Below are 25,316 nucleotides of genomic sequence, written 5' to 3' on the forward strand. Positions count from 1 at the left end.
ACTGTCGACGTGACCGCATCCCAAAAGCAATATGTTCTGACTGTGTACAAGCTGATAAGAAAGCTGTCATCTCCCCTGGAAGCTTTTTGTAGCTCATGAATCCCCAAGAAGCAATCTTCGCAAGACATCACTTTCAATTTACGATCAGACGATGTGCGAACGACGGCGAACTCTTCATTCCGTCTTTTCTTTTCCTCCAGTTTCTTCGTTTCAGACGAACTCTTGTTCCTCACTCAGAGCTTCACCGTGTGTCTCTGTGCCTCCCACTCACCCTGCTGCCTCTCAACCGAGAAGGGGTTAGTGAAGCAGCTAGACAACATCATGGAAGTAAATGAAGATGCATGAGGCACATGAGCCATTTTTCTCCTCTAACGAGGACGCGACAATTATTTCTACAAGATGGCGACATTTTTTGCGCCATATTTTAATTTTTCTAATCTCTCAACATGTTTTTCCATTCGATTCGCATTTTCAAGTTCGAGAGTAAAAAGTAAAAGGACATCTGTCTGAAATGGCGCTTTATGCTGACACGTGAGCAGATGCTCCACTTTCTCGCTGTTGAGAGTGAAGTAGCTCTCAAGAAATTTGTGCAGGATTCTTCAATTGCTGAACGTTCATACAACACACACACACATATATATATAGAGATGATGATGTTGACATGGGGCTGATGCCGGCAGGTAGGCAGGCAGGTCAACAAAAGGCAATAATTTTAGTTGGAATTTTTCATGGTCAAAGGCGCCACGAACACCTCAGAGAAATTCAGACCTTCTCATGGGATACGGCTAAAAGTTCTAAAAAGCACAGATGGCGCACCAAGTTTATTAGCGAGACCGCAGCAACCTCCTCGGAGCCCTTCAAAGATTTCCTTTCCTTCTTCGACAAGCAAATAGAAGCAGTCATAGTTAAGTTACTACACAAAAGTAACTATAGGTTAGTTGCTATTTTTGAAATGTAACTAGTTGCAGCTACGGTTGCCACGTTAATGTAACTTACAATGTTAGAAAAATGTATACCTTTTAGGGTAAAATCGGCTTGTCTCAGGGTGCATACCTTTTCACGTATAAACACTATACCTCCTTCGAGGTATAGTAACTTTATACCTCCCTGAAGATATATGATTGGCACCTCAAGGTAGAAACATACGTATATCCCCAAGAAGGTATATTTTGAAACCCGGTGTGTAATATTAGAAAACAGGAATATTCGATTCATTTCAGCGCTATATCAGAGTGGCACTTTCCTGATCCGGCTCGTAACAAAATCAGAAGAAACTAATGTTGAGCGACATGTGCTTCAATAACAAAACTACCGCGAGAAGGAAAGAGAGAAACAAAATACCTGGACACGCACGCACACAAACGTACCCACAAACTCATATTCACAAAGTGCGTCTGTAACGCGGAGAGGAGGGCTCGTGCAGATTACTCGCCACGTAAGATGCAAGATGGGGAGGATTTGGTATATTTGGTGGAGAACAGATGTTTGTGTAATACATTGTGGCTTCACAAGATGTTGGGCCGCTTTCGCCCGGTAAGCAAGTCTATGAGTGAGGACGCGCAAATTTGGTTGTTTCAGGAACGAGCAGCACGCTGCTGTAAATTATTCCCGCTATTAATTAAGATGCAACAGTATTACTGACTATGTTTCTTAATTAAATTACTGCTTAACTGAGATGATACTGTCTCGACCACAAGTTAGTGCGGTACCACAGGTTCACGGGTAAAGGTATACAAAATGCCGAAGGTATAAACGTAAGAGAGAAGTACCTTATTATGCCCTCAAGATGCGTGGAAGGTATAGCATCGGCGATTTATACCTTCCACATGGTTTAAACGGGGTATATACGTTGATGATGAGGTATAAATATGGTAGTTTAGCCCTGATTGATACCTTCGTTATACCTCTTCTATACCTTTTCTTCTAACAGTGTTACTTGACAGGTACCTTCTAAGAAAGAAGTCGAATAAATGTAACCCACAAAGCCTTTGTTTTTGCATTTGTGCTAGCCTATACCACACTCATACTGTGTTATAAGCAGAGGGTTTTTCATGGACCCTAACAGCACGCTTGTCTAAGGCCATCCTGGATGCATGTGAGGCGACAAAATTCGTTGAGTCCCTGGTTGGGAAAAACAGTAATGTACTCGGAGGCTCGGCAAAACGACGCCAGGAAACTGACGCGTGGTAAATATTGCCATACCTAACTTAGTTATATTTTAAAGTTGCTTCAACGAAAAGCGCTAACTAGTTACAGTTAGAAGTTACTTTTCTAGAAAAGTTACTGGAAAAAGTAACTAGTTACAGTTACAAGTTCCTTGTAACTTAGTTACTACCCAAGACTGCATAGAAGCATTGCTGACGCACCCATACCCTCCCTCCGTAATCAAAAAAGCCTACCAGATTTCCCTCTCAGTGTTGTCATGAAACCTATCACGCCAACATCCGTATCACACCAAGATATCACACCCACAGACGCCGACATGTGCAAAAGAGCGCTCATGTTCGCGTGGTGTGCACACTACCAACATGCTCAGTCTGACATTTTAGGTTTTGATGGTGATGTGTTCCTTTTCTAATCGCCTTAAACAGACAATCGCATCCGTTAAAGGGACCGAAAAGTGAAAAATAACCCCCATATTTCTGCCCACTGTCGTGCACAACATCATTGTTTGATAAGACACACAAAGCATTACTTCTCAATTCGGCATATTTTTTACGTATAAATATTTTGAAGATCGCCGGAACATGGACGGTGCTGCCAACGAACGGCGAAAAAGAGCAACTTGGGTTTCGGGTCCCAGGGATTGGTCCACCCTTACCACGTGAGAGTTAATTTTGTAGAGAACAAAGGTGACGCACATTATCTTACAGGTAAACGCCATTTTAAAAATGACGCTCACTTCCATAGTTAATAAAGCCTTCAGCTACTTCGCCGCTACGAGCTACGATCCGCCGCGCCCACTGCAAGGCTGTCTGTGCTATCGCGTTTATTGTTTATGTCGTGGGTGGTCATGTTGGTCGCGCGAAGCAGAAAGTGGAAGTGAATGACATGTTCGTGGCTGCTGTGTCGCGTATTCGAGATACCTACATATGCCTGGTGTAGTTTTGGTGTTCGGGGATGCAAAAATCATGTTCGTTCATCTTCGACGGCGGGCGTTTTCTACCACAAGATTCTACAGGAGAGTGCGCGAAAACGAATGTGGTTCGAAACACTCGGCTATTAGATGCAGCAGTCGTGTCGTGTGTGCTGAGCTCATTTTTCTGCCGATGACTACGCAGATGCCGTAGAAGGCGAATTGCGAAGGCGTCCGAAGCAAACTGCCGCTCAGTAACCAGCGATTTTGCTTCACCGAGGTGACGAGTTCAACACAACGTCTTAGGTATGTACAAGCGTCACTCAGTGTTTTCGCGTTAATATGAAAATTATATATATATCCGCACTATTCTTCCAGTCATCATTCTTTCATTCATTCATCCGTTTAGTTTCTGGAGTTTCTTTCGTATTGAGCTCACTGCGCAGCAAGATGGACGCGAAAGTTTTGGATGACGTGTTATTTTTGCGCACGAGCGGAGACTTTTGAAACTTAAAGGCATGTACTCCCGCAACTTAGAGAGGCATCTACTTGCGGTGTGTAAGATTCGTATCAAATTTTGCACTAAAGTCTTTAGTGGTTTTGTTTGGAGTGGCAGTCCTTTGGCATCCATTATGTAACTAGAATATCTGAAAGTCAAAACCAGACAGTACCAGTTCCGGATGAGAAACAGAAACCGGTACCGAAATTACTTCGGAAACGGAAACGGAAACGAAATTCTTAAAAGGAAACGCAAAACAGAAACCGCTACCGAAAATCGTCCAGAAACGAAAACAGAAACGGAAACGAAAAGTTGAGTTTTTCAGTTACCAGAAAGGGAACCGGAAACAATAATATTTTCGGTAACCAACCCTGCCTTTTATCCTCTGAGAGCCGCCTTCTCACTCCTCCGCTCGCGCTGATCTTTCAAATTCGTTTATTCAATACGTAAGCATTTATTCGGACGAACAAGCTAGCCAAGTATGTTTATAAGTCCCAAACGTCGCCACACCAGCACTGGACAGCTGTTTCGGCCTTATTGGGCCTTCATGAGCAATGCGTACGGTGGGCGACGTTTGAGCGAGTGGCGTCGGAAGGTCACGTGGAACGTGATGTCCTCCTGTCAGGGTGAGAAACTCACCTCTGAAAGCCAAGTGCGAAGCCAGTAAAGTATTCAGGGAAGAAAAAATAGCATAGGCTCTTTGGCTGCACGTTGAACATATGTTTATAAGTCCCAAACGTCGCCACACCAGCACTGGGCAGCTGTTTCGGCCTTATTGGGCCTTCATCAGCAATGCGTAGGTGGGCGACGTTTGAGCGAGTGGCGTCGGAAGGTCACGTGGAACGTGATGTCCTCCCGTCAGGGTGAGAAACTCACCTCTGAAAGCCCAGTGCGAAGCCAGTAAAGTATTAAGTGAAAAAAAAATTAGCATAGGCTCTTTGGCTGCACGTTGAACATATGTTATGGAACATATGGAACGTGATGTCCTCCCGTCAGGGGTTTCAGAGGTGGCTTTCAGAGGTGAGTTTCTCACCCTGACGGGAGGACATCACATTCCACGTGACCTTCCGACGCCACTCGCTCAAACGTCGCCCACCTACGCATTGCTGATGAAGGCCCAATAAGGCCGAAACAGCTGTCCAATGCTGGTGTGGCGACGTTTGGGACTTATAAACATATGTTCAACGTGGAGCCAAAGAGCCTATGCTGTTTTTTTTTTCACTTAAGCTAGCCAAGTAGATCGTCGGCCGATGCCGCATATAGTGGTATTGATGTCATAGATGGGTTTCAGGATACGACCGTCCCTTCATATAATAGCGAGTCTTAGTTACATAAGAAAATGTTCGCGATAACAGTTCCGAGAACAAGATAAGCCAATCGCGCTGTTTCTTTGAAGTGGGCGACATCACGTTGCTAAGCTTCGATTTTATAACTTCACTTATGGTATCATTTCCGCAGAATTCCTTTTGACGTACTAAAACGTCGTATTATGCAATAGATCTACGAAAGCGCTCGTACTCTTCCTGAAACTGAAGCCAGAGAGGGATCAGTCTTTTCAACAATAGACGCCGACTTAACAGGAAAGTTACATGACCCGGCCATGGAAAAAACAATTTCTAAGAAGCTTTAAGTAATTACAGTATTAAAAGAGCAGCGACGACTATTCGCTGAACCCTGCTTCTACCCCCCTTCCCCCACAGTGTCGGAATACGACTGTGGCACCTTCGAAACTGAAGGCACACGCACAGAGGAACCAAATTGTTACAATTGCTAATTAGGTGTAACTGACTGTAATTGAAAGTAATTTTCGTCGCTCCAGGTTAGTAATTCAGTGTAGTTTTCAAGGAGGAAGTAAATGACGTTTCAGACAGATTAAATTCGTGCATAACTCACTAGGCAGGGTATCAGGAGAAACGGCACAAAATGTTTTTGAACAACCACCAATTATCATTGCGCTCTAAATTTGCAAGAGCGCCAAGTATACCCAGCGCAGCAAGGTCACATGGGAGACTGGGTCACATGGGAGACAGTCCCCTTGATGAAATAAGGGTGAACAGGCAAGCGAGCTGGTGTAGGTTCGACGACGATAGCATACCTTGGGCTTGAGGGAACGTGAGGACGCACAAAAAAGTAAGCAGGACGAAGCTCGTCCTGTCTACTTCTTTGTGAGTCCTCTCGTTCCCTCAAGCCCAAGGTATGCTACCGTCGTCGAGTCCCCTTGAGCTTGGGCTGTCCCCCCCCCCCCCCCCCTTTATGCATAGAAAGCGGTCAAGGTGCCTAATGTTTATTGATGAACACAAGATTTGCATGGTCGTTTGAGTGAAGTCAGAAGAACTTGTTATTTGACATGCAGAATACATTTACTAGCAGCGTTACTATACTGCTCTGATCTGGACCGTCTCAAGGCAAGCAATGGGCCCGGTGCTGTGAACCGATGCGGGACCTGATATGAGAAAGATGGATCGCAAAAACAAGGAAAAGAAAAGCACCATGGCCAGTCGCGATATAACACACGGGCGTCAAATCAACAAGCTTTTCTTTTTCTGTTTTTGCGCTCCAGATTTTTTTATATCATGTCCCGCATCGGTTCACAGCACCGAGCCCAGCGCTTGCCTTGGGACGGCCCAGACCAGAGCAGTATAGTAACGCTACTAGTGAATGATGTATTTTGCATGTCAAATAACAAGTTCTTCTGACTTGACTCCAACGACCATGCAAATCTTGTTTTCATCAATGAACATAAGGCACCTTGACCGCTCTTTATGCATGAATGAGGGAAAACAGCCCAAGCTCAAGGCGGCTGTCGTCAATGTAACCCAGATTTGACTTCCTCGCCGCGCTGGGTATACATAGCGCTCTTGCGAATTCAGAGCGCTATGATAACATGTCGTTGTCCACACATTTTTTGTGCAGTTTCGCCTGATGAATATGCGCCTGGTGAAATATGTACGAATTCAATGCATCTCAAATGTCATGTAGATATTCACTAGGCTGTCTTAGGACACTTTTCTGCACTCTGCTCGATTACCTATTTTATACATATTCATATGAGGACAAAACTGTTGGTTAGAATACTATAAATATAGTAATAGAGCGTTAGGCACAGTGTTACAAACTTACGAAACTATTTTTCGTTCCTTGTTTCTAGCAGACTTGGAAATAGAACCGGATAAGTCAACATATTATTTTATTTCTTTTTCGATCGAGAGCATTGTAACGCAGGTAGGGTAAGTTCGTTCAGATTAGAAATAACTTGATATGTCGAGAAAAATAATCAGAAATCGTCTATTGGACAGGGGCAGAACCGTGTGCAGGGCTGTCCAATAGGCGGGTTCCGATTACTTTTCTTGACACATCAAGTTATCTTCACACTGCACGAACTTAGCTTCCCAGGTCTGTGGTGTAATAGATAGTGCGTTGCATCTTTTCCGCTGTAGTGCGTGTTAAACGCCCGCAGAGCGGGTCCCGGTGCGGCCATACCCGCCGCATATGTCTAGGGTCGGCCCTGCCCAGCCCTGCCTCTGATACGAAACAGGCTAAAAGTCTAAATAGGGCTATATCTGTTTCACATTGTAATGTTCCACACGGAAGACCCCTTGCCTCCAGCCTAGAATACTGGAACGTAACTTTATTCTTCCCCTTCGCAACCTCTTCCTCTTCGTCATCTGCCCACTACACACATAATGTGAATCAGATTTTGAGAAAGATTAGCCATTGCTTAAGTAGCTAAATGCAGTAAGGTTGGTCTTCCTAGCAGCTCATATTTCAAGCAGTTCTGCACTGCGTGCCGTACATGTCACTTTGCCAAGTTTTATATGGCTTTTACCGTTAGCTATGTACCTTCGAAGTCCACAGTGCGAGAAGATGTGCGTGTTGGTTAAGTAAGGCGATGAAAACACGCACGTTCATCGGTGTTTTCTTCGCGTTTATCACCATGTTACTTCGATGTCCACCCCGCCCGCTCTGTGGCGAGGGGCTTGTGACGACCTTGCTGGGAAATACAGGCCACTGTGATGCCGTACAGGGAGAGGTCAGTCATTCGCTACGGCTGATGATTAATGTGCTTCAAACACATAGCGGTATTTCTGGAATGGTACCCCGTCCCTCAAGCTAAGGAAGGGAATTTATTTTGTTGTTTGGGATACAGAATTGAAAAACGGCAAGGAAGCTTCCTGAAGTTTATTTCAAGCTTTCGCGTGGTGGACCGCGCCTCGTCCTACCTGATGAAGCGTGGTCCATCACGCGAAATCCTGTAATACTTCTTTGGAGGCTTCAATTGTCTACTCTATTATTGGACATGACTTTTCCCAATACCCGAGTGTAGTTCATGTGTTGTTTGGGATACTAAAGGTAACGCAGAAGTGGTCCGCGGCAAAGAAAATAGTGTTACCTTCTTCGTGTGGTCAACAACGGCGAGCCGATCCTACGCCGCTCAGACGACGCGTACTCGAGCTCCGGTGCACAGACTTTTCTCTGGCCACTCTGTTCGGCACAGTACGAAATCCCACGCAGCGGTCTGTGACCAAAGCAGTTTTGACTTTCTTGAGCGACACAGGCCTCATGAACAACCTGTGAACCCTGGCGTTACCCACCCCTCTCCCGTTCTTCTTCTTGTTTTCCTGATGGACACCACTACAATTGTTTTTAGCCGTCGTTTAATCATCAAAGAACATGATCCCCGTATCTTTGCGGGGATTTCCTGCACTTTGCGGCTTTGCTGCTCCGCTGCGGCTTTGCGTCTACGTAGATTTCCAAGTGCGCATATTTCCCACAACCTCCAGAACAACACGTTATAGTTCAAGTTCTATCGAAAAGAGGTGTTTAAAAAATAATAATAAATAAGACGGTAAGTGCACTGCTGCTGTGACTGATATGATAAGGTGCCACGCTACATTTGAGATCACTGCAAAGTTTTGAGAGTTTTGGCTGAATTCGTGGTTGATGCTAGGTTCACGGACGCCACTACCGCTGCCTAGATATGCGGATGCCCGGTACGGCCTAAAAAGAAGTGGATATCAAGCAGGGATAACAAAATTTTGATTAACAATAAATGTGCAGATCCGCCTGCGTAACGTAGACAGTTAATTTGAGAAATTGGGAAACCACAATGAATATCCTTCTGACTAGTTTCCGAAACCACGTCATCATCTAAGCACTTCCGATGTTCCAGTCGACCTTTTCTCATGGAGCGCAACCAGACACGATAGCGAGCAACTCCTACGGCAGTCGTTACTTCTGCAATGGATATGACAGTAACAGTAGTAGCGGCAGTATGGAGTTGGTAGGAATGGGCGCTCCGTCGTAATTACCTCTAGACGTCGGTTTCCCTCAGGCGATGGGTGCGACGTGTCCGAACCTTCTGTCGATGCACACAGTCGGAAACGAGATAACAGCACTATATGGGCATACGAGTTGATGTAGCCCGTCCTGCACGGAACAAACACAAAATGGCTCGGCACGAAAGCACTTGCATGATGAAGCCAGTGTACGTAGTTGCTTCAGAAAGTCGTGAAGGCTTCGTAAGGTAGCACTTGCGCTGCAAGAACGTGGAACTTTTGGAACGGAATAGTTTGTTTTTACTCAAGTGTAAAAAAAAAAAAAACACGTCTTCCTGTGAGCATAGTGTAATGGCAGCACACTTGACCGGCAGTGGTGCATGAGCCATGCAAAAAGAAGGCTATATTTCTCTCAACAGGAGAGGGCTAAGGTTTAGGAGCCGACGACGTCAGTGTTAGATTCAACGAACACACAGAAAGGGGAAAAGAAATAGACAAGCCGCATATGGAGACGTTGACCACTACCCTCACCAACGCAATGGACACATATCACACCACAAAAAAGTTGCTTTTAAAGAAATAACCGTCCCTGAACCACCGTTAGCTCCACCGCTCTTCTTAGGTAACGTAGACTATGAACACTCCGCATGTCCCTCCAATCATGGTGCTGCTCCATTAAAACACGAATCATCATCATCACCTCCAATCACGGTAGTCACTTGTAACAAAAATAATGATAAATTGAATTGATTCCCGAAGATAAAAATATTACAGAAAGAAAGAACACACCACCGCCTCTCAACGACAAACATTTCGCTGGTTTTGTCTTTGGTGGGGGAAGCTTCCCATCCACCATCCCGAAAGAAAGTTGTTGTTGTTGTTTTGGCTTGCTTCCGTATAGAAGTGCGAACAAAGTAAGTTTTTAGAATATGGTCAATAAAGCTAGAGGATTCATATATAGTAGTTCGTATAATGTATTAACGAAGCTATTGCGTCTTTGTATTGTTAAGATTTTCTGAAGAAGCTAGTAGGCCTGCAACCCGTCAGCGTTTCATGGCATGAACGCAATGTCTGATGATCGGTTTACAGGTGATGATATGACTAACCGAATGGATTTGTGGGCAGATCGTGAAATTAAAGACACAGTCTCATTTGCTTCCCAATGACAGCTTCAGTGATCCAGGCCTTTTCATCGTTTACAGATTTCTCTTTCCATGAACGCTCTCCTGCTATTTGGATAGGGCAGGTGTCGGGAACCTGCGGCAGGGGGCAGCGTATACAAGCGCGCGTCAAAAACCTCGCTGCTGAGCTGACCTGCAGAGGGCGCGATACGGCAGGCGAATTCCATAGGCAAAAGCACGCTCTCAGTGTAGCTTTTCCCGCTCTTGATACAATTAACAAAGGTGTTTGTTATATTATCTTACTATGATTCTGTGAACGCATGAAATCATCGAATGATTGATTGATTGAGTGGTAAATGAAAAAACAACAACAACAACAACAGTAATGTCCTAAACCTAAAGGAGATCTCCGAAAGGAGATGTCCATGGAGTCCTAAACTACTCGGGACTGGCTACTCCAGGACGCGGCCATCGAAAATGCAAGCTTATAAAACTCTTATTAAACAGTAACAGTTACAAAATAATGTGCACCAAATTACCGCCAGCAAGGGTACAGGATATCGACCCCGGGTTCATCTCATCATCTCTTTGTACTTTCTGTGTGTAAGCATACTGGGGTAGCGAGTTCGACTTCGTCGAAACTCACCACTCTTTTCTTTATCACACCACCATCTCCATCACCGCCCATGGTGATGAAACTCCCTACTCATCATCATTTAAATAAAGTTGTTGCTGTTTGAATGTTCAGCTTGCTCGACCGATTAAGAGAATCGGCAGGCTAACTTAGATTTATTTTAGAATGGGTTCGAATATCATCTGTGGCGCTTGCAAAAACATCGACGAGGGGAGGGGTGGTGGTGAAATGTTGCCCTTGCCATTATAAAGGTTCCCGACCCGTGGTCTACGAAAACTGTGGTATGCGCTTGGGGGGGGGGGGGGGGGGGGGGCTACGCGCTGGCTCTACACATTCCGGTGGGTAGAGTGTGCGGCGGACGGAAGATAAGAAATACCTTTGCCATAGAAACGTGACACCGCAGGAAATACGTGCTGTGTCGTATCATAACACGACATAATAAAGAACTATTTAAAATTCTACAGGCATCTCCTGTCGCAATCAACAGCGATACTTACCGCTGAAGTAGCTTCAAAAGTATTTCGGTGACCATCAATAAACCTGCACAAGGGCTGCAGTCTAAAGGCTGCGTTTTATCTGATTCGATGACTGGCTGTGCAACATTTAGCGGTGTAGTTTAAACCGTCGACACTGTCGTAACTGCGGCCTCTTGTTATCTTTCCTCATGTATATAATAAATATATATATATATATAAATATTGCGAGGCAGAATGTAGGACCTCTGATGCTTGAGCGGTGAAGGTCACCATGCGGGCGTCGATAAGGCACCCGTCTTGCATTCCATAGCAAGTGGTCATAAATAAACTTCCACAATGTAACAGATTCTTGACGAGCAACTACTGGCCGTGTGCGTAGCAAATTCAGTGTACGTCGAGTCTGGATCACACGTTGCGCGTCGCGTATGTTTGTTGTCACTAGTTCCATGGCTCACTACCACGCGGCATTGCTTTCGGGGGTAGGGGTAGGCGTGGAAACTATGCTCCAACGAGTAACAGTACACTCCACTGTCATATGCATTTGCAGTATACAGTTTGGAATAAAGTTGCCAGTCACCAGGGTTGCCAGATTGAGCTAGGTGATCAACTTTTGCTAATTTCTGTTCCGGCTGGCACCTTAGCATCAGAGCTGGTTCTTCGGCTATTTTTGGTTTCCCTTCCAAGGTCATGCAATGAACGCCGCGAAGGAGGAATAAAAGGGGGTACACCAATTTTCAAGCATGTCATCACTCTTTTTTCTCAACTGCGTTCAACAGTGAAGCACTGTACGGAGAAGGCAAGGAGCGCTTCGAAAGCAACGACGATGCACTGTCTGTCTGTGTTTGTAGCGTTAGCGTGTGCAATTTTTTATATATTGTTTCCTATGTGTCATAGCGTTTGTTCATTGATTTGATTACATTGATGTTTATGCGGGCGGCAACACCTGATACAAGCATTTACTGTCAGGAACCTTATGTTGCTGCTGATGATTGCTTCTTGTCAGGAACTAAGTGAATAATTGCTTAGAGCCAGCATTGATACCGGCACTATACACCTGTTGCTGATGACGTTTGGGCTTGCGTTTCAGCAAAATTCTACGAAATGAGACAAACGGAAGTGCTGCAGCTCTCTGGCATCTGGTATCCCTGCCAGCCACGTCTTCGCATGTCCTCCACATGTCTGCATTCATGTTCCCACGTCCTCCGCAGCGGTCGTACCCAATTTCACGCTTCCCTGGTGTCGCGGTTCCCATCGTTGCATGCTGCCCTATCAGCATTCCATTCCTCGCCCCCATTCCTGACCGCTAGCTAATTATCATTTTATTTATTAACTAACATTTATTTTATTGTATTTTTGCTTTCCTCGTCACGTCATATCATCACATAACCTGTATCTCTGTTGCGACCTGTAAGGTAATGAAAATAAAAACAAAACAAAAAGCACTCTATTTGCAGAGCATATACTTGCAGCACTGTGCGCGATCATTCCTCAATTGCCGCACCCACAGTTGCCCGACTTATAATTACTAATACGACTCAAATAACGACAACTCACTCAATAAAATATACAATATATAAAAGTACAATAACGACTCAATAAAAGGGCATCCAGTAAAACTCTCCATCGATGGATCTCCAAAGAAATCCACATAATATGCACTGCATTTTTTCATTGGATTGGATATGAAAGAAAAATACGGACAGGTTCCGTGTTGTCCGTATGTGTTTTAATCTCTTCAACTTGTTTGCGACGTTCACATTCGCCTTAGACAGATGAGCGTTCGGCCTGTTCCGACTGCCGAGTAGCTCCTAGCATAACCTCCCCTTATCCTTTCATCTTGGCGGAACGCTTTCTTTGCTTGTGCACAGAATGATCTACGATCCTCCATTTTTCTATGGACTATCCCCTTACGGGGAGTCAAGAGCGCTTCGGGGTAATATAGCTGAGGATACAAGGGGCGAAAGGAAAGTCGTCCAACGGCTCCCACGAGGAATGGTAGCGCTACGGAAGAGGCACTTGCGTTGCTCTCTCGCCTTGGCAAGCGGACGTTCCCTTTCTTTTTCATCTGAGGTGACGAATGTTCCAATGTACTTGAGCGGGAGGGACACAAGAGCAGAGGAAGAACAGTATGAGTACAGCATACAGGGTCGAGGTGCAGGTCAGTGCTTCTTGATAAGAAAACCAGACAGATTTTTACGCACCCCTTTGGGTCTCCAGGGGCAAGCGTAGCACAAACAGAAACCAGGCAAGATGAAAACTTCCTATATTCTATTCTAACCCATAAAAAGACATGACGGGGGAATATGTCCACTACCTCCGTTTTTATGAGGAGGTATACTGTCAAGGGGTTATACACTATATGTGGCAGGATGCATTGCACTAGAGCAACAGCCTGTGAGAGAGAGAGAGAAAAAAGGCAATCGTTTTAATAGCGGTAACTTCGCGGAATTCCTACGCAATTGGGTCAATGTGAAAAAGAAGCGACCTCCCGGGAAAGGTTCCTTACCCCTTACGAAAATGGCCGATAGACTGAGCACATAGCACCTATATATTCCTATATCATTCTATATGCTTGTTATGCCTATGGCCAAATATGTATAAAAATTTTATACAGAAGTCTATATACATGTTGAATACAAAGTTGTATATAGAAGCATATAAAATATATGGGCCATCCGCGGGATCATCCTTTCTCAGCAGCATCGATTTTCCGGCGAAATGCTATCATACAAAATTTATTCGAGATTGCGATAAGTACAAAAAGCCATTTGCGCAATCTAATGGGGTCACATCATGCACTTGCCAACACTTGATGACGTTTAGTAGACAGACTGTTTAGTATACAGTTTAGTATACAGACTGCCATCGATGGTAATACCGATACATTTGCATAAGATCGCACGGAGACATGTCTTTTTCACACTTCCCATGTGTTCTCGTCTGAACACCACATTTTCAATATCGGTAGAATGCGCTACTCAGTCACAACAAGCAGAACATTCTCGCATGGGCAAGGAACATTAGGGCAACTAAAACAACACACAAAAACTGCCTGTAGTTTGACAATGTCGTTCTCACGTGCGTTTTGAATAATTTGTGTTCCCGCTGAATAATATGTGTGCCTCATAAGCTGTGTACTCGCGTGCTTGTTGAGCAGTTTGTGTGCCCGCTGAATATGTGTGCCTTTGTTGTAGCGCACTACATTGGTGCGCCGGTGAGGAGTGACATGGCACCGCGTAGTCTTCCGCTCTCCTTGCTTTCACGCCCGTTGTCTGCGTTGCACCTCGTCGTTGACAAGGATGACAACCGTGCTTTTCACTGGGTTTAATGTCTGATTAAATACAAGAGAGGTAGGTCAACCTAGCTGTGATGCATCGTACGACGCCGACGTTTTACTTGTATTTGAGCATGAAGTACGTTCTGTTGCAGACGTTGGTGGACGCATTGCAAATGGCGGCAGGCGAAGATCGTATGTATGGGTGGAGGGACGGCGTACATTACAAGTGAGGCTAATTGTATCCTTTCATTCCAGATGTCTGTGGGACTGTATCAGTTGCAAGGACGTAAGTTACAAAATGGTGTACCGTACCAGCTTTCACGTGAGAAGACTGCGAGCTGGTATTAACTTCGGTTTCTTTGCAGATAGTTCTCCGTCTCAACGGTCGCTGATGAGTGCAAAATTGCAACTGCTTCTCACATCAAAGCGTGTCTGGTGTCACTTCCTTGGATAATCGTTCGTCGGCCATTTCGTCTAAGGAACTCTCGTGTTCGTCACTAAGAATGGTCTTGATCGAGCTTTGCGGTGACTGCCTGTTTGAAGTTTTGAGGACTGCCTGGGCATTGGATGAGTTGTGTGTCCGTGCGACGTATTCCATATGTGTGCGTCGACGTTAAGTGAACCGTGTACGATGTCTATTCGGCAAATAATGATGTACTGGATGCCGATTTAAAGGTGTGTGCACGCCAGTAAAATTTAGTGTTACCTGTTCAATGGCTGTGGTGCATTTTCTTTATTTTATGTTACTATTATTCTTATTATTTTGTTTTTGTGTAACGTGAGTGCCTGTGGGGGAACTCGACGGGCACAGCTCATCTGAATCAGAAATGGGATACACATACCCACAAAGATAGAAAAAAAGACATGTACTGTCAGTAGATAAACTTAACGTCAGAGTTCACTCTGTCAGATACACTCTGTACAACTGTGTGTACATTTGTATAAGGGTGACTGTATACAATTTGTCCAAAATAGTTCTAAGAAATGCATAGGCTCTATACACCAAGGTATATACAAACACTATAGCCGATTTGAATACAATTCTATAAAATTTCCATAAGCCATTTTCATAAGGGGTATGGCTGAAGGGCCATTAATAGCTCCACAAATACAGGGTGTCTCTTTTTTTACATAGATTTTTCACAAAAAAACTAAGGGCTATGACATCCTATGTTCACTTCTATCATCTCTGGGAAGGCGGACGTTCTCGGCCACCTGTTTCAACAGCCGTCGAATGACTAATAAAAATCGTTTATGGACATTTTAATTATAAAAGCTACAAGGTCGTCCCAATGAGAACATCTGGTCTTCAGTCACCTGATACCGTTACCATTTTCAGAACAAAAATCCGTTCGATAGATCACTCGCAAAAAATTCGTGAAAGAACACCATTTTTTCTTTATTTTGTTCATTGTGTATCTTCGTAGATGCGTCTTTCCTTCACCCCCATCGTGAGAGGGTGAAGCAGCACAGTGCCGCCTCATGAGACGAAGATGAGCTCGAACTTGGGGAAACAAAACCAAAAGAAATGGTGACGCTATCCGAACTGCACTTCTTGGTTTGCATTTTCGGTTTTCTTTTACTCATTTTTCAAGGACGCAAGAGGCGATAATGTGCTCTTTCACCATCTCCCATTAGGGGTGAAGGAAAAACGCGTCTCAGAAGACGCGCAATGAACAAAATAAAGAAAAAAAATTGTGTTCTTTCAGGAATTTTTTGCTGCGATCTACCGGACGGATTTTTGCTCTGAAAACGGTAATGGTACAGAAGACCGAAGGGACCAGATGTTCTCAATGGAACGACCTTGCAGGTTTTATAAATAAAAATTTATTTAACGATTTTTAGGTAATTAGTCATTCGACGGTTGAGCAACAGATGGCCAAGAACATCCACCGGCCAAAGTTTTTAAATAAAAATCTGTATGTAAAAAAAGACACCTTGTACAGTGCCATGAAAGGGCAAACTCGTATGGAACTCAACTGAGTAACTGAAGGAACTTTCAAAAGTAGAAATATTTTTGACTGATTATGTAGACATCAATAGGGTTATTAGTACTTTCGAAAAGATGTTGATCCAGACGCAATCGGGGTTCACAGAAAGCGTATCGTCAACGAACTAAAACTATTGTTTCCCCAAGGGACAAGCTTACACAACAATTAATATCTGCCAACATGATTCTGCCACTTAAAACTTATCCCAGCGACTGAAACCAAACGTCGTCCTTGTCTTTTTCTGTTTCTTTTCTTTTTCAGACGTCCATCCTATACGCCACTTTTCGACCACGACCTAATGCTAACAGCGCTTGACTCCACCACGTATTGCCAGACCGATCCACCCACAAGGAGCCTCCCCGTAGCAACCGTTATCGCCGCAGGAGGTCAACCCCATTTTCTCGCATAAGGTTCGTAGCTGCGGAAATATACATTCTATCGCACGTTAATCGCTGTGTTAAACAGCGTTTCACGCAGTTCCACCCTTCCCCTCCAACGTCATTTATCGCCCTCGAGAGAGAGAAGTTAAAAAATGTGAACGCAGAAAGAAGGTTGAGCGCAGCTTTGCAAAACTCCTCTGAACCCATTTGATCATTGCTTCCATTTTTTCTTCTTCTCTGGTCTATATCTCTAATTCTCTGCCTGCGCCATGTAGTCAAACACACGACTAAGTAATTGAATCCTGCACTGTTGTTTCAACAAACAAGACTCCCGTTACCTAAATAACGAAAGTAGCAAACCGAAATATTTCACAATCACGCGGGGAATAAGGTATAGACAATATGTGGGGAACGACAGCGGAAAGGACAACACTCGGAGGAGTGTCGCGCTTGGGGAACGGAAAGGAAATGTTCGTCGAGATAATGGCTTCGAAAGGCTGAACGTGTCGCAGCATGCAGATGACTGCTGAAAGCGTCCCTGCCCTTTTGTTCAGTCATGGGTGGAGGCATATATTTCAAGAAAATTGTGGGTTGGATGAAACGCTTTCTGACCGTTGCACAGTGGTTACAGGCATAAATCATTGGGTGAAAGCGCACAACGCAACACGTGGAAGGACTAATCAGAAAAGTGCGATATTATGCAGGGTGTCCAAATTAATGTGGGCCAAGACTTTTAAAGAAAGAGAGAGAGAGACAGAGATTGAGTGCTCTACGCGAATGAAACCAGCTGCATGTCGTCAGCAGTCGTGACTCATAGTCGCTAGTATTTTTTATTTATTTTGTGTTAGCGCCGCGAAGCAACTGTGGCTATGAGCGGTGTACAGACGTGGACAGATGGAGAGAGGAGACCAGGAAGGAGTGGGGGACAAATAACGCCGTGATGTACACGAAGGTTGTTTCCGCGCAGTGTGGCGACATGTTGCACGTGCCGCAGGGTAGGACTGCGGATAATTTGGAACACCTTCTTTTGACGTGCCCCGGAAATGTCCGACACACTTCAAGGTAACTGTGGCCACCTTCGTCTGGAAAGTCTGCCAGAAAACCCCAGACAGCTGCGCCGGTGCGGCGTGCAAAGCGCCATCCCAACCACTATATGCCACAGGAGCTAGGATCTCTTTCCTTTTATTGTACCTAATTATATAGGTTTACTCAGCTCACCTTTGAAATACCGATTCGAGGGCTGATGTCTGATATAGAATGTTGTAAAGCATCTTGAGGAACGCCCTATTGAGGCCGTTCCAACGGGTCTTTCTTGTTTGTGTGTTTGTTTCTTCCCCAAAAGAAAGCTCTCGAGATAGGAGACAAACGTATGCAAGTGGCAGTGCGTCTGTGTGTTCTACTTCCTCAGCACATTAGAAAGCGCTGGAATCGTCATACGGGCGCGTTCTCTTGTGGTATTTTTCCTATTTCAGGTATTTTTATGCAAAATAAATAAAGAAGAAAGGCCACATCTCGGTCGGATGTTTCTTCAGAATGTCTTTGTGAGAAAGCAGTAAACCTGGGAACAGCAACAGTGCGTGTGCACGGGACGGGTTTATTCCGAAAGCGGGGCAGGTGCACCAGAATGGGTGCGCATGCAACGAGGTTAGCATGTCGACTTCTTCTAACACCCCCCCTCAACAGGTTACCCCTTGACGAGTCCCATCCGTTGCCTTAACGCTTCCAGTCTCGGTCGTGGTGAAGTTTTCGTCAAAGCGTCCGCGATGCTGTCAGCGGACTCGCGGTACTGAAAGTTGATGATGTTGCGTGCTACTAGATCACGTAAGTGACGGTGACGGACATCGATGTGCTTTGTCCTGGCGTTGATCCCTTCACTAAGGGCAAGCTTAATGCAGCCCTGATTATCCTCGAACATAGGTGTCGGTTGATCAATGACTTGTCCGAAATCTTCTAACAATGGACGAAGCCACAAAACTTCCTGTGAAGCATAAGCCGCGGAAATGAACTCTGCTTCGGTGCTCGACAGAGCAACAGATGACCGTTTTCTGCTGGATCAAGTGACCGGGCTGTCTCCAAGCAGGATGATGTGGCCACTTGTTGACTTGCGGTCAGTGACGTTGCCGGCCCAGTCTGCGTCGACATGTCCTGTCAAATCCAAGCTTTGTCGACCTGTAAAGGTCAGCTTAAAGTCCCGAGTATGCATTAGGTACCTGAACAGCTTCTTCACGGCTCCCCAATCTCGCTGACACGGATTGCTCACTCGACGACAAAGTATGCCAGTTGCGCAGGCGATATCAGGCCGTGTCGTCGTGCTCAGATACAGCACCTCTCCGACTGCTTTCCGATACAGATCGTTGCTGGGCAGTAGACCTTCTCCCCCCCGTAAATCTCAGATAGTCTGGACCCATTGGTGTGAAGCTGATCTTAGCAGTACTGAGGTTATATTTCTCCAGCAATGCATCTATTTTGTTCTTCTGATGTAGCAGGAAACAGTCGTGACGTGATCTCTCTATCTCGATACCAAGGTAGTGGCAGACATGTCCAAAGTCCTTCAGCTCAAAGTGCCTATTTAACTGACGCCAAATTCCCGTTATGGTAGGATTGTCTCGATGGCAAATTAACATGTCGTCCACGTATACAAGTACGTATAGCCGGGATCCGTTCACTACTTGGGTGTACAAACAGGGGTCTGCCTGGCTCCGTGTGAAGCCCGCTCCAAGTAGTACTTGATTGGCTTTGATGCTCCATGCCCTGGCAGCCTTCATACAACGACTTCTGAAGCTTACACAGGACCCTGGAGCGATGAACCCTTCCAGTTGCTGCATATAAATGTCTTCTTCGATTTCGCCATTCAAAAATGCGGTTTTTACGTCGAAATGACTCTCATTTCGAGCCGGACTTCTTGCCAGTCCAGAGTTCGTAAGGAGATTTCGATATCGCTTTGCTAGGCAGCCGGTTCTGAAAGTACCAGGCAGTCGTAACAGCTTCGCCCCAATATAACTTTGGAAGGCCTGCCCCGAAAAGCATACTCTTTGCGCTCTCACAGAGTGTCCTGTTCTTTCTCTCGGCGACCCCATTCTGCTCTTGGTTGTACGGAACCGATGTCTGGAATGTTACACCGTACTTACGCAGAAGGGCCTGTGTCTTACCACTGGTGTACTCTGTACCATTATCGGCGCGAATTACCTGCGGATGACGCCCAAACTTTGTGTGCATCAGGGCCAAGTACTCCTCCAGCTTTGCAGATACCTCGTCCTTAGATTTCAGCAGGTACAGGACAGTGTATCGTAAAAAAATCGTCGATGAAAGTGAGGAAGTACTTGTTTTTGTTAGGCGTTAGAGTCCTCATGAGGCCGCTGACATCCGTTTGGACAAGCTGCAGAACAGATCCCGCTCGCGACGAAGTTGCTTTGGGAAAGGATGCCCTCTTCATCTTTCCTTTGATACAGCTGTTACATTTTACCAAGGGGTCGTAGTCGCCGATCAGGATCCCATCTGCCAAATCCTCCTGCTCTAAACGCTTGACTGCTACTGCGTCTCTATGCCCGAGACGGAGGTGCCATACGTGTACGCACTCTCGGTGACTAGACGACCGCGAGATATTGGCAGCCGTAGTACTCAAAGTCGACAAGCGATAGAGGCCATTTTCCACTGATGATTTCCACTGATGATGATTCCAGAGACGATACAGTGGTCTCCTTCAAACGTCACCATGTTGCCTTGTTGCGTGAGGCGCTTGACAGACAGAAGATTACTCTCGAGGGAGGGTACCGTAGTGTACATTCTTCACCTTGACCGACTTGCACTTGGAGTGAGAAATGCGAGACTGTAGAATGCCATCACCGATTCCATGTAAAGAAATTCTCTCACCATTCGCCACGGTAACAGTTTCTGCTGACTGACGATAATTCGCCGTGAAGAAATCATTGTCGTTACACATGTGGCTGGTAGCGCCAGAGTCAACGTACCATGGTCTACCTGGCAATTCGGGAGCGGCGAGAAATGCAGTTTCGGACGATGACGAGCGGTCGGACGCTGCTGCCTTAGCGCGCTGCCGAGGCTTCCTGCGCCCCTTCAAACGGGGCAGTTCCACTTCAAGTGGCATACCTCCTTGCAGTAGTACACTCTTAACTCGGTACCCTTTAGTAAAGGGTAAAAAATCGCAATATTTTACCCTCTATTTCAGAAGCTACCAGGTACCCTCTGAGCAGTACCTTTTATAAAAGTTACAAGGAAACCCACTAATTAGAGGTTACGGCCTTCAATCCAGCACCTGCCCGTAAAGGTTACGCCAACGTGCGGCTTTTTATACAGGATGTTCATTTTTATTCGCAACAGAGTAGCGCTCATTTGGCAGGTGGGTTATGTGAATTTTTGCTAATTAATCGGTCCGTAGTTACAAACACATGCGTCAGGAAATGTCGGAAATGTTTGTAACTACGGATGGGTTAATTTACGAAAATTAACATAACCCACCTGTCAAATGAGCGCTGGTGTGATGCGAATAAAAACAAACACCCTGTGCGTGGGATATGGACAGACATTTACAGAACACACCAAGGTACCAAAATGAACCAGCAGAAAAGGAGATCTTGAACATATGTATATTACAAAAAACAGAAGTCTGTCGAGAGGTCACACATTGTGCACAAGTGCGATTCTGATGTGAGGAGAAACCATGGTCGCTTTACCATGTATGTGGAAAAAAGAACTATCTTCTAAGTGAGAAGCAATGCATAAAAGTGCGAGGAAGCCAGCGAGTCAAAACAACTGACCTATGTTTGCTAAGCTGAACAGACCCAACGAAATAGAGAATTGCAGCAGAAAAAAATTTATTCCACATTCGTGTTGCAGAGGCGAGCGCAAATGGCAATACAGTATTACATAAAACGCACACAACCTTGAGGGATATGAGTGTAGAGTAACGCAGGAGACACTACATTACTGCGTTATCAGCGTTGGAGGCGCTCTGGGACGAGTTTGTGAGGTACTGCATTGCGCTGGTGACGGTATGTGAACCTGCATGTGGGATCCTGGGAACAAAAGTTTGGGCAATGAGAGTAACATTTACGGAACCATTCAAATCCGTACAAAGCACAAGGTACAAAGCAGCATAAATGCGGGAAGGCGTTCACTCCGCGATTGAGTCTTAGAATATCGTAAGAATACAACAAGTAGGAAGCTGCGAATTATATATCTCGATGCATATATCCGCAGCTCGCAAAATGCACGCCGGTGTATTGACTTGGCGACCAAGTAAGAGCAGAAAAGTAGCAAGCGTAAGTGGCGTTCATATGCAGGACCGCAAAACGCTTGCCATAATCACAACCAACATGCGCTAAGAGCTCTTGCTATCAAAATAACGCACGTACCTAGCACAAAATGTACACTTACCCAGTGTATGAAGTGTGTGAATTAGGGCTGCACTGGTGACGTTCGTTTTCGGTTACATATTCTTTGCAACCTTCGCACTCCCCCCACTCTTTTTCCCCAATAGCAATGGGGTAGCATTCTGCTCAATGAGCGGAAGTCATCCCCATATCATCGTCATCATGTATTTCTCTCTCTCTCTCTCTTCGCACTCACTACACTTTCCCCTGAGAACACCGAAAATATCCTCGTTTGCTAGCGACATCTAGCTTTCCGTTGTTCCTGACTATACTATGATAAACGCGAGGAAAACCACTGATTAAAACAGATTACACTTGTTAACGGACGGACGACGAGCGTTAAGCGTTTCAAGGAAACCGCTCTCAGTGTGGATAGACCTAGACCAGGCTCGGCTACGCAGCGAAATCGGAAATCTTAGTGGTTGCGGCATTGACAATGGTTTCCCACCCTTTAGAAAGAAACATACTATCAGTATTCTAGACTGCGAACTTATAATCTGTGTTCATACAGCATTGATAACATGTAGTCGACGTATAAATGACGCTGAAACAGATAAAAAAATAACAGCGTAGATTCGCAACTGTCGTCTCGAATGGGAGGCTGAAACGCGGCATTATGCTGAAAAACAGAAGGAAAACAAACGATAAGAAACTAACAAAGAAATTATCGTTGGAGATTTCGCTTAGAAGTTACAGTGTCGGAGTAGAGGGTACATTTATAAGTTACAACAAGCTGTTTTTGTTTTTTCCGAGATGTAACTTCTATTCGTGTTGTAAAGACATGACTTTGGTCGCTTTTAACCTCTAAATATACGTTACAGTGGTGTAACCTATAAGAAATCTGGAAATCTACGTTTATATAGAAGTTACATGTTTCTAAAAGTTACAATAAAAGGTACGGGTCTAAGAGTGTAGCAATGCCTCCCGCCAGACGGAGGTTTCCTACTGTCGTCTCTCTTCGTTTGAAGGGCAGTTCCCGAACCAGATGCTGAACTACTTTTTCCTTTGACGTACTCCAGCGTCAGGTCGTCGTCAGGCCGTGCGTCCAGGGCTGTCACGAGCGCCTCGTAGCTCTCCGGGAGACCACTAAGCAAAAGAGCCGCTACCTGGAAATCCGTGGTCTCCTGTCCGATCCCTCTCAGCCGCTCGACTAACTCCAAGGTACGCCTTATATAGCCTCGCATGTCCTCGCCCTCCGCTAACTTGGATTGGTAGAGCTTCCTGAGCAGGTAGAGCTTATTGCTAAGGTTTGCTCGCGCATGAACCTTGCGTAGCTCTTTCCACATCGCCTTCGCTGAGCCGCAATTACAGATGTGCACAATCTGATTGTCCTCAACGCTGAGGCAAATCGTGCTCTGCACTTTCTCATCGCCAGCCGTCCAGTCTGCAGAAGGTGTCTGTGGAGTAGGTCCGTCCACGTACGTCCACGTTCCTTCCCGGGTCAGCAACATCTTCATTTTGAACTTCCACACCTGATAATTGCCGTCCGTGAGCTTTGCAACCGTAAACTTGCCGCTGTCTCCCATATCCACAGTTCTAGTGTCCTGGGCCCATAACCTGTGAGAAAGCAGTAAACCTGGGAGCCAGCAACAGTGCGTGTGCACGGGACGGGTTTATTCCGAAAGTGGGGCAGGTGCGCCAGAATGGGTGCGCATGCAACGTGGTTAGCATGTCGACTTCTTCTAGCAGTCTTCAATTTTCAATTTGACACACGGGCCTTTATGCCAGTATTGTAGCATTTAGGAATTAAGTTTCCGCTGATTAACTAGGCAAATTGAAAAAAAGAAAATAAAGAAAATACTGGGGGCTACCGTACACCATTGCTAACAGCATTCCCTTAGTTTCAGTCGCACCCCATAGAGCACTCTGTCCTTTTGTAATGCTGGTACTCGTTGATTGGGATCAGAGCGTTCCACGGGCCACATTCTTACGGCCGGGCCCGGACCGGTGGCTTCATATACCTGGCCCGGTTCCGAGCAGTTACGAGTTTGTGAAAACGCTGCAGAAAGCGTTCACGGACAAAGTTAATTCACACGTTGTCGGCTACCGCGTTCAGCAGGATTACTGAAGCCTCGCGGCATAAAACGGGAGTTCAATTTCTTGAAGGTATTCATAAGTTCCTAGCTACTTGCATTTTCAAATATTGGTGTGATGCTGGAATCTCCTTTTTTCGTTGTCTGTGAGCTGGGAACACACAGAGTACAAATATCTGCCACTGCAAAAAAAAGAAAAAAAAGAAAACCTCCTCTAAACGTTTCACGACGAAGCGAATGAGAAAAGGACCGGAGTAGTGGCCCACGTGGTGCAACCCCCTGCTGCACCGTTCCTCCGCTCTCTGCGATCATCTAAATCAAACTCACTTCAAAGCCACTCTACTAAACGCGCGCACCAAGATTTCCCCAAAAGTGTTTTCTAATCCACTTTCCTTTCAACGTTTTTGTTTGTTTGTTTGTTTGTTTTGTCGCCTTGTAATACCGGAGTTCCATTATCGCAACCAGTTGACAAACAGTTCTTCTTCCTCCCGCCGGCCCGCACTTCATTTCTCCTGAGAAGCAATTGCAGCTTGGGAAGCCCCGTTCAGATTTACACGAGTTTACACTTTAGATAGGTTCAGCGGTAAGCCTACACGGGATTGTTTCTGTTGCTCTCCACCTCGAGCTTGAGGAGGAGCTTGAGGAGGAGCAAGGAGAGGAAATGGAACTATAAATATATACTTCTGAACCAATCAGCTCCTGCAGGTCAACCCCGCCAAAGACTAAAAACGTGTGGAATTGGTTTAGGCTGGGGCATGACGCCTGGGTGTGATAACGTGTAATGCGCCCGCATGCTTCGAATATTTGCCCCTTCACTAAAGATGTTGTGAAAACACTTGTCGGAGACGACGTACTTAGAGCACATGTACACGGTTTTAAAGCGAACGGGTAAAAAAATTCGGGTGAATGATACATGTGAATCGGCTTCTCGGTCTGCCTGGCGTCCGGCACCTTCTCGTATGTCCCACACTAAATGTGCCGACTAAGTTCTGTGGCTGTAGATAATATGTTGTCCCGGAGTACACTCTTAAACCCGTACCTTTTATTGTAACTTTTAGAAACATGTAACTTCTGTATAGACGTAGATTTCGAGATTTCTTATAGGTTACACCACTGTAACGTATATTTAGATGTTAAAAGCGACCAAGGTCATGTCTTTACAA

The 25,316-nt window shown here is 45.4% G+C and overlaps 1 protein-coding gene and 1 long non-coding RNA gene across 2 annotated transcripts in view; one reads left to right on the plus strand and one right to left on the minus strand.

The window, feature by feature from the left end:
* The window catches only part of LOC135378473 (neuropilin and tolloid-like protein 1), a 758,425-nt gene that overhangs the window by 234,419 nt on the left and 498,690 nt on the right, over positions 1–25,316 (minus strand). The gene's annotated exons all lie outside the window — the stretch shown is intronic.
* On the plus strand, positions 1,524–16,756 carry LOC135366471 (uncharacterized). Its single transcript, XR_010414179.1, has 3 exons — positions 1,524–1,533; positions 3,282–3,382; positions 16,612–16,756. It is a non-coding gene; the product is annotated as an uncharacterized LOC135366471 (long non-coding RNA).

This window comes from Ornithodoros turicata, chromosome 1, assembly GCF_037126465.1.
Source record: "Ornithodoros turicata isolate Travis chromosome 1, ASM3712646v1, whole genome shotgun sequence".
Lineage (NCBI taxonomy): Eukaryota > Metazoa > Arthropoda > Arachnida > Ixodida > Argasidae > Ornithodoros > Ornithodoros turicata.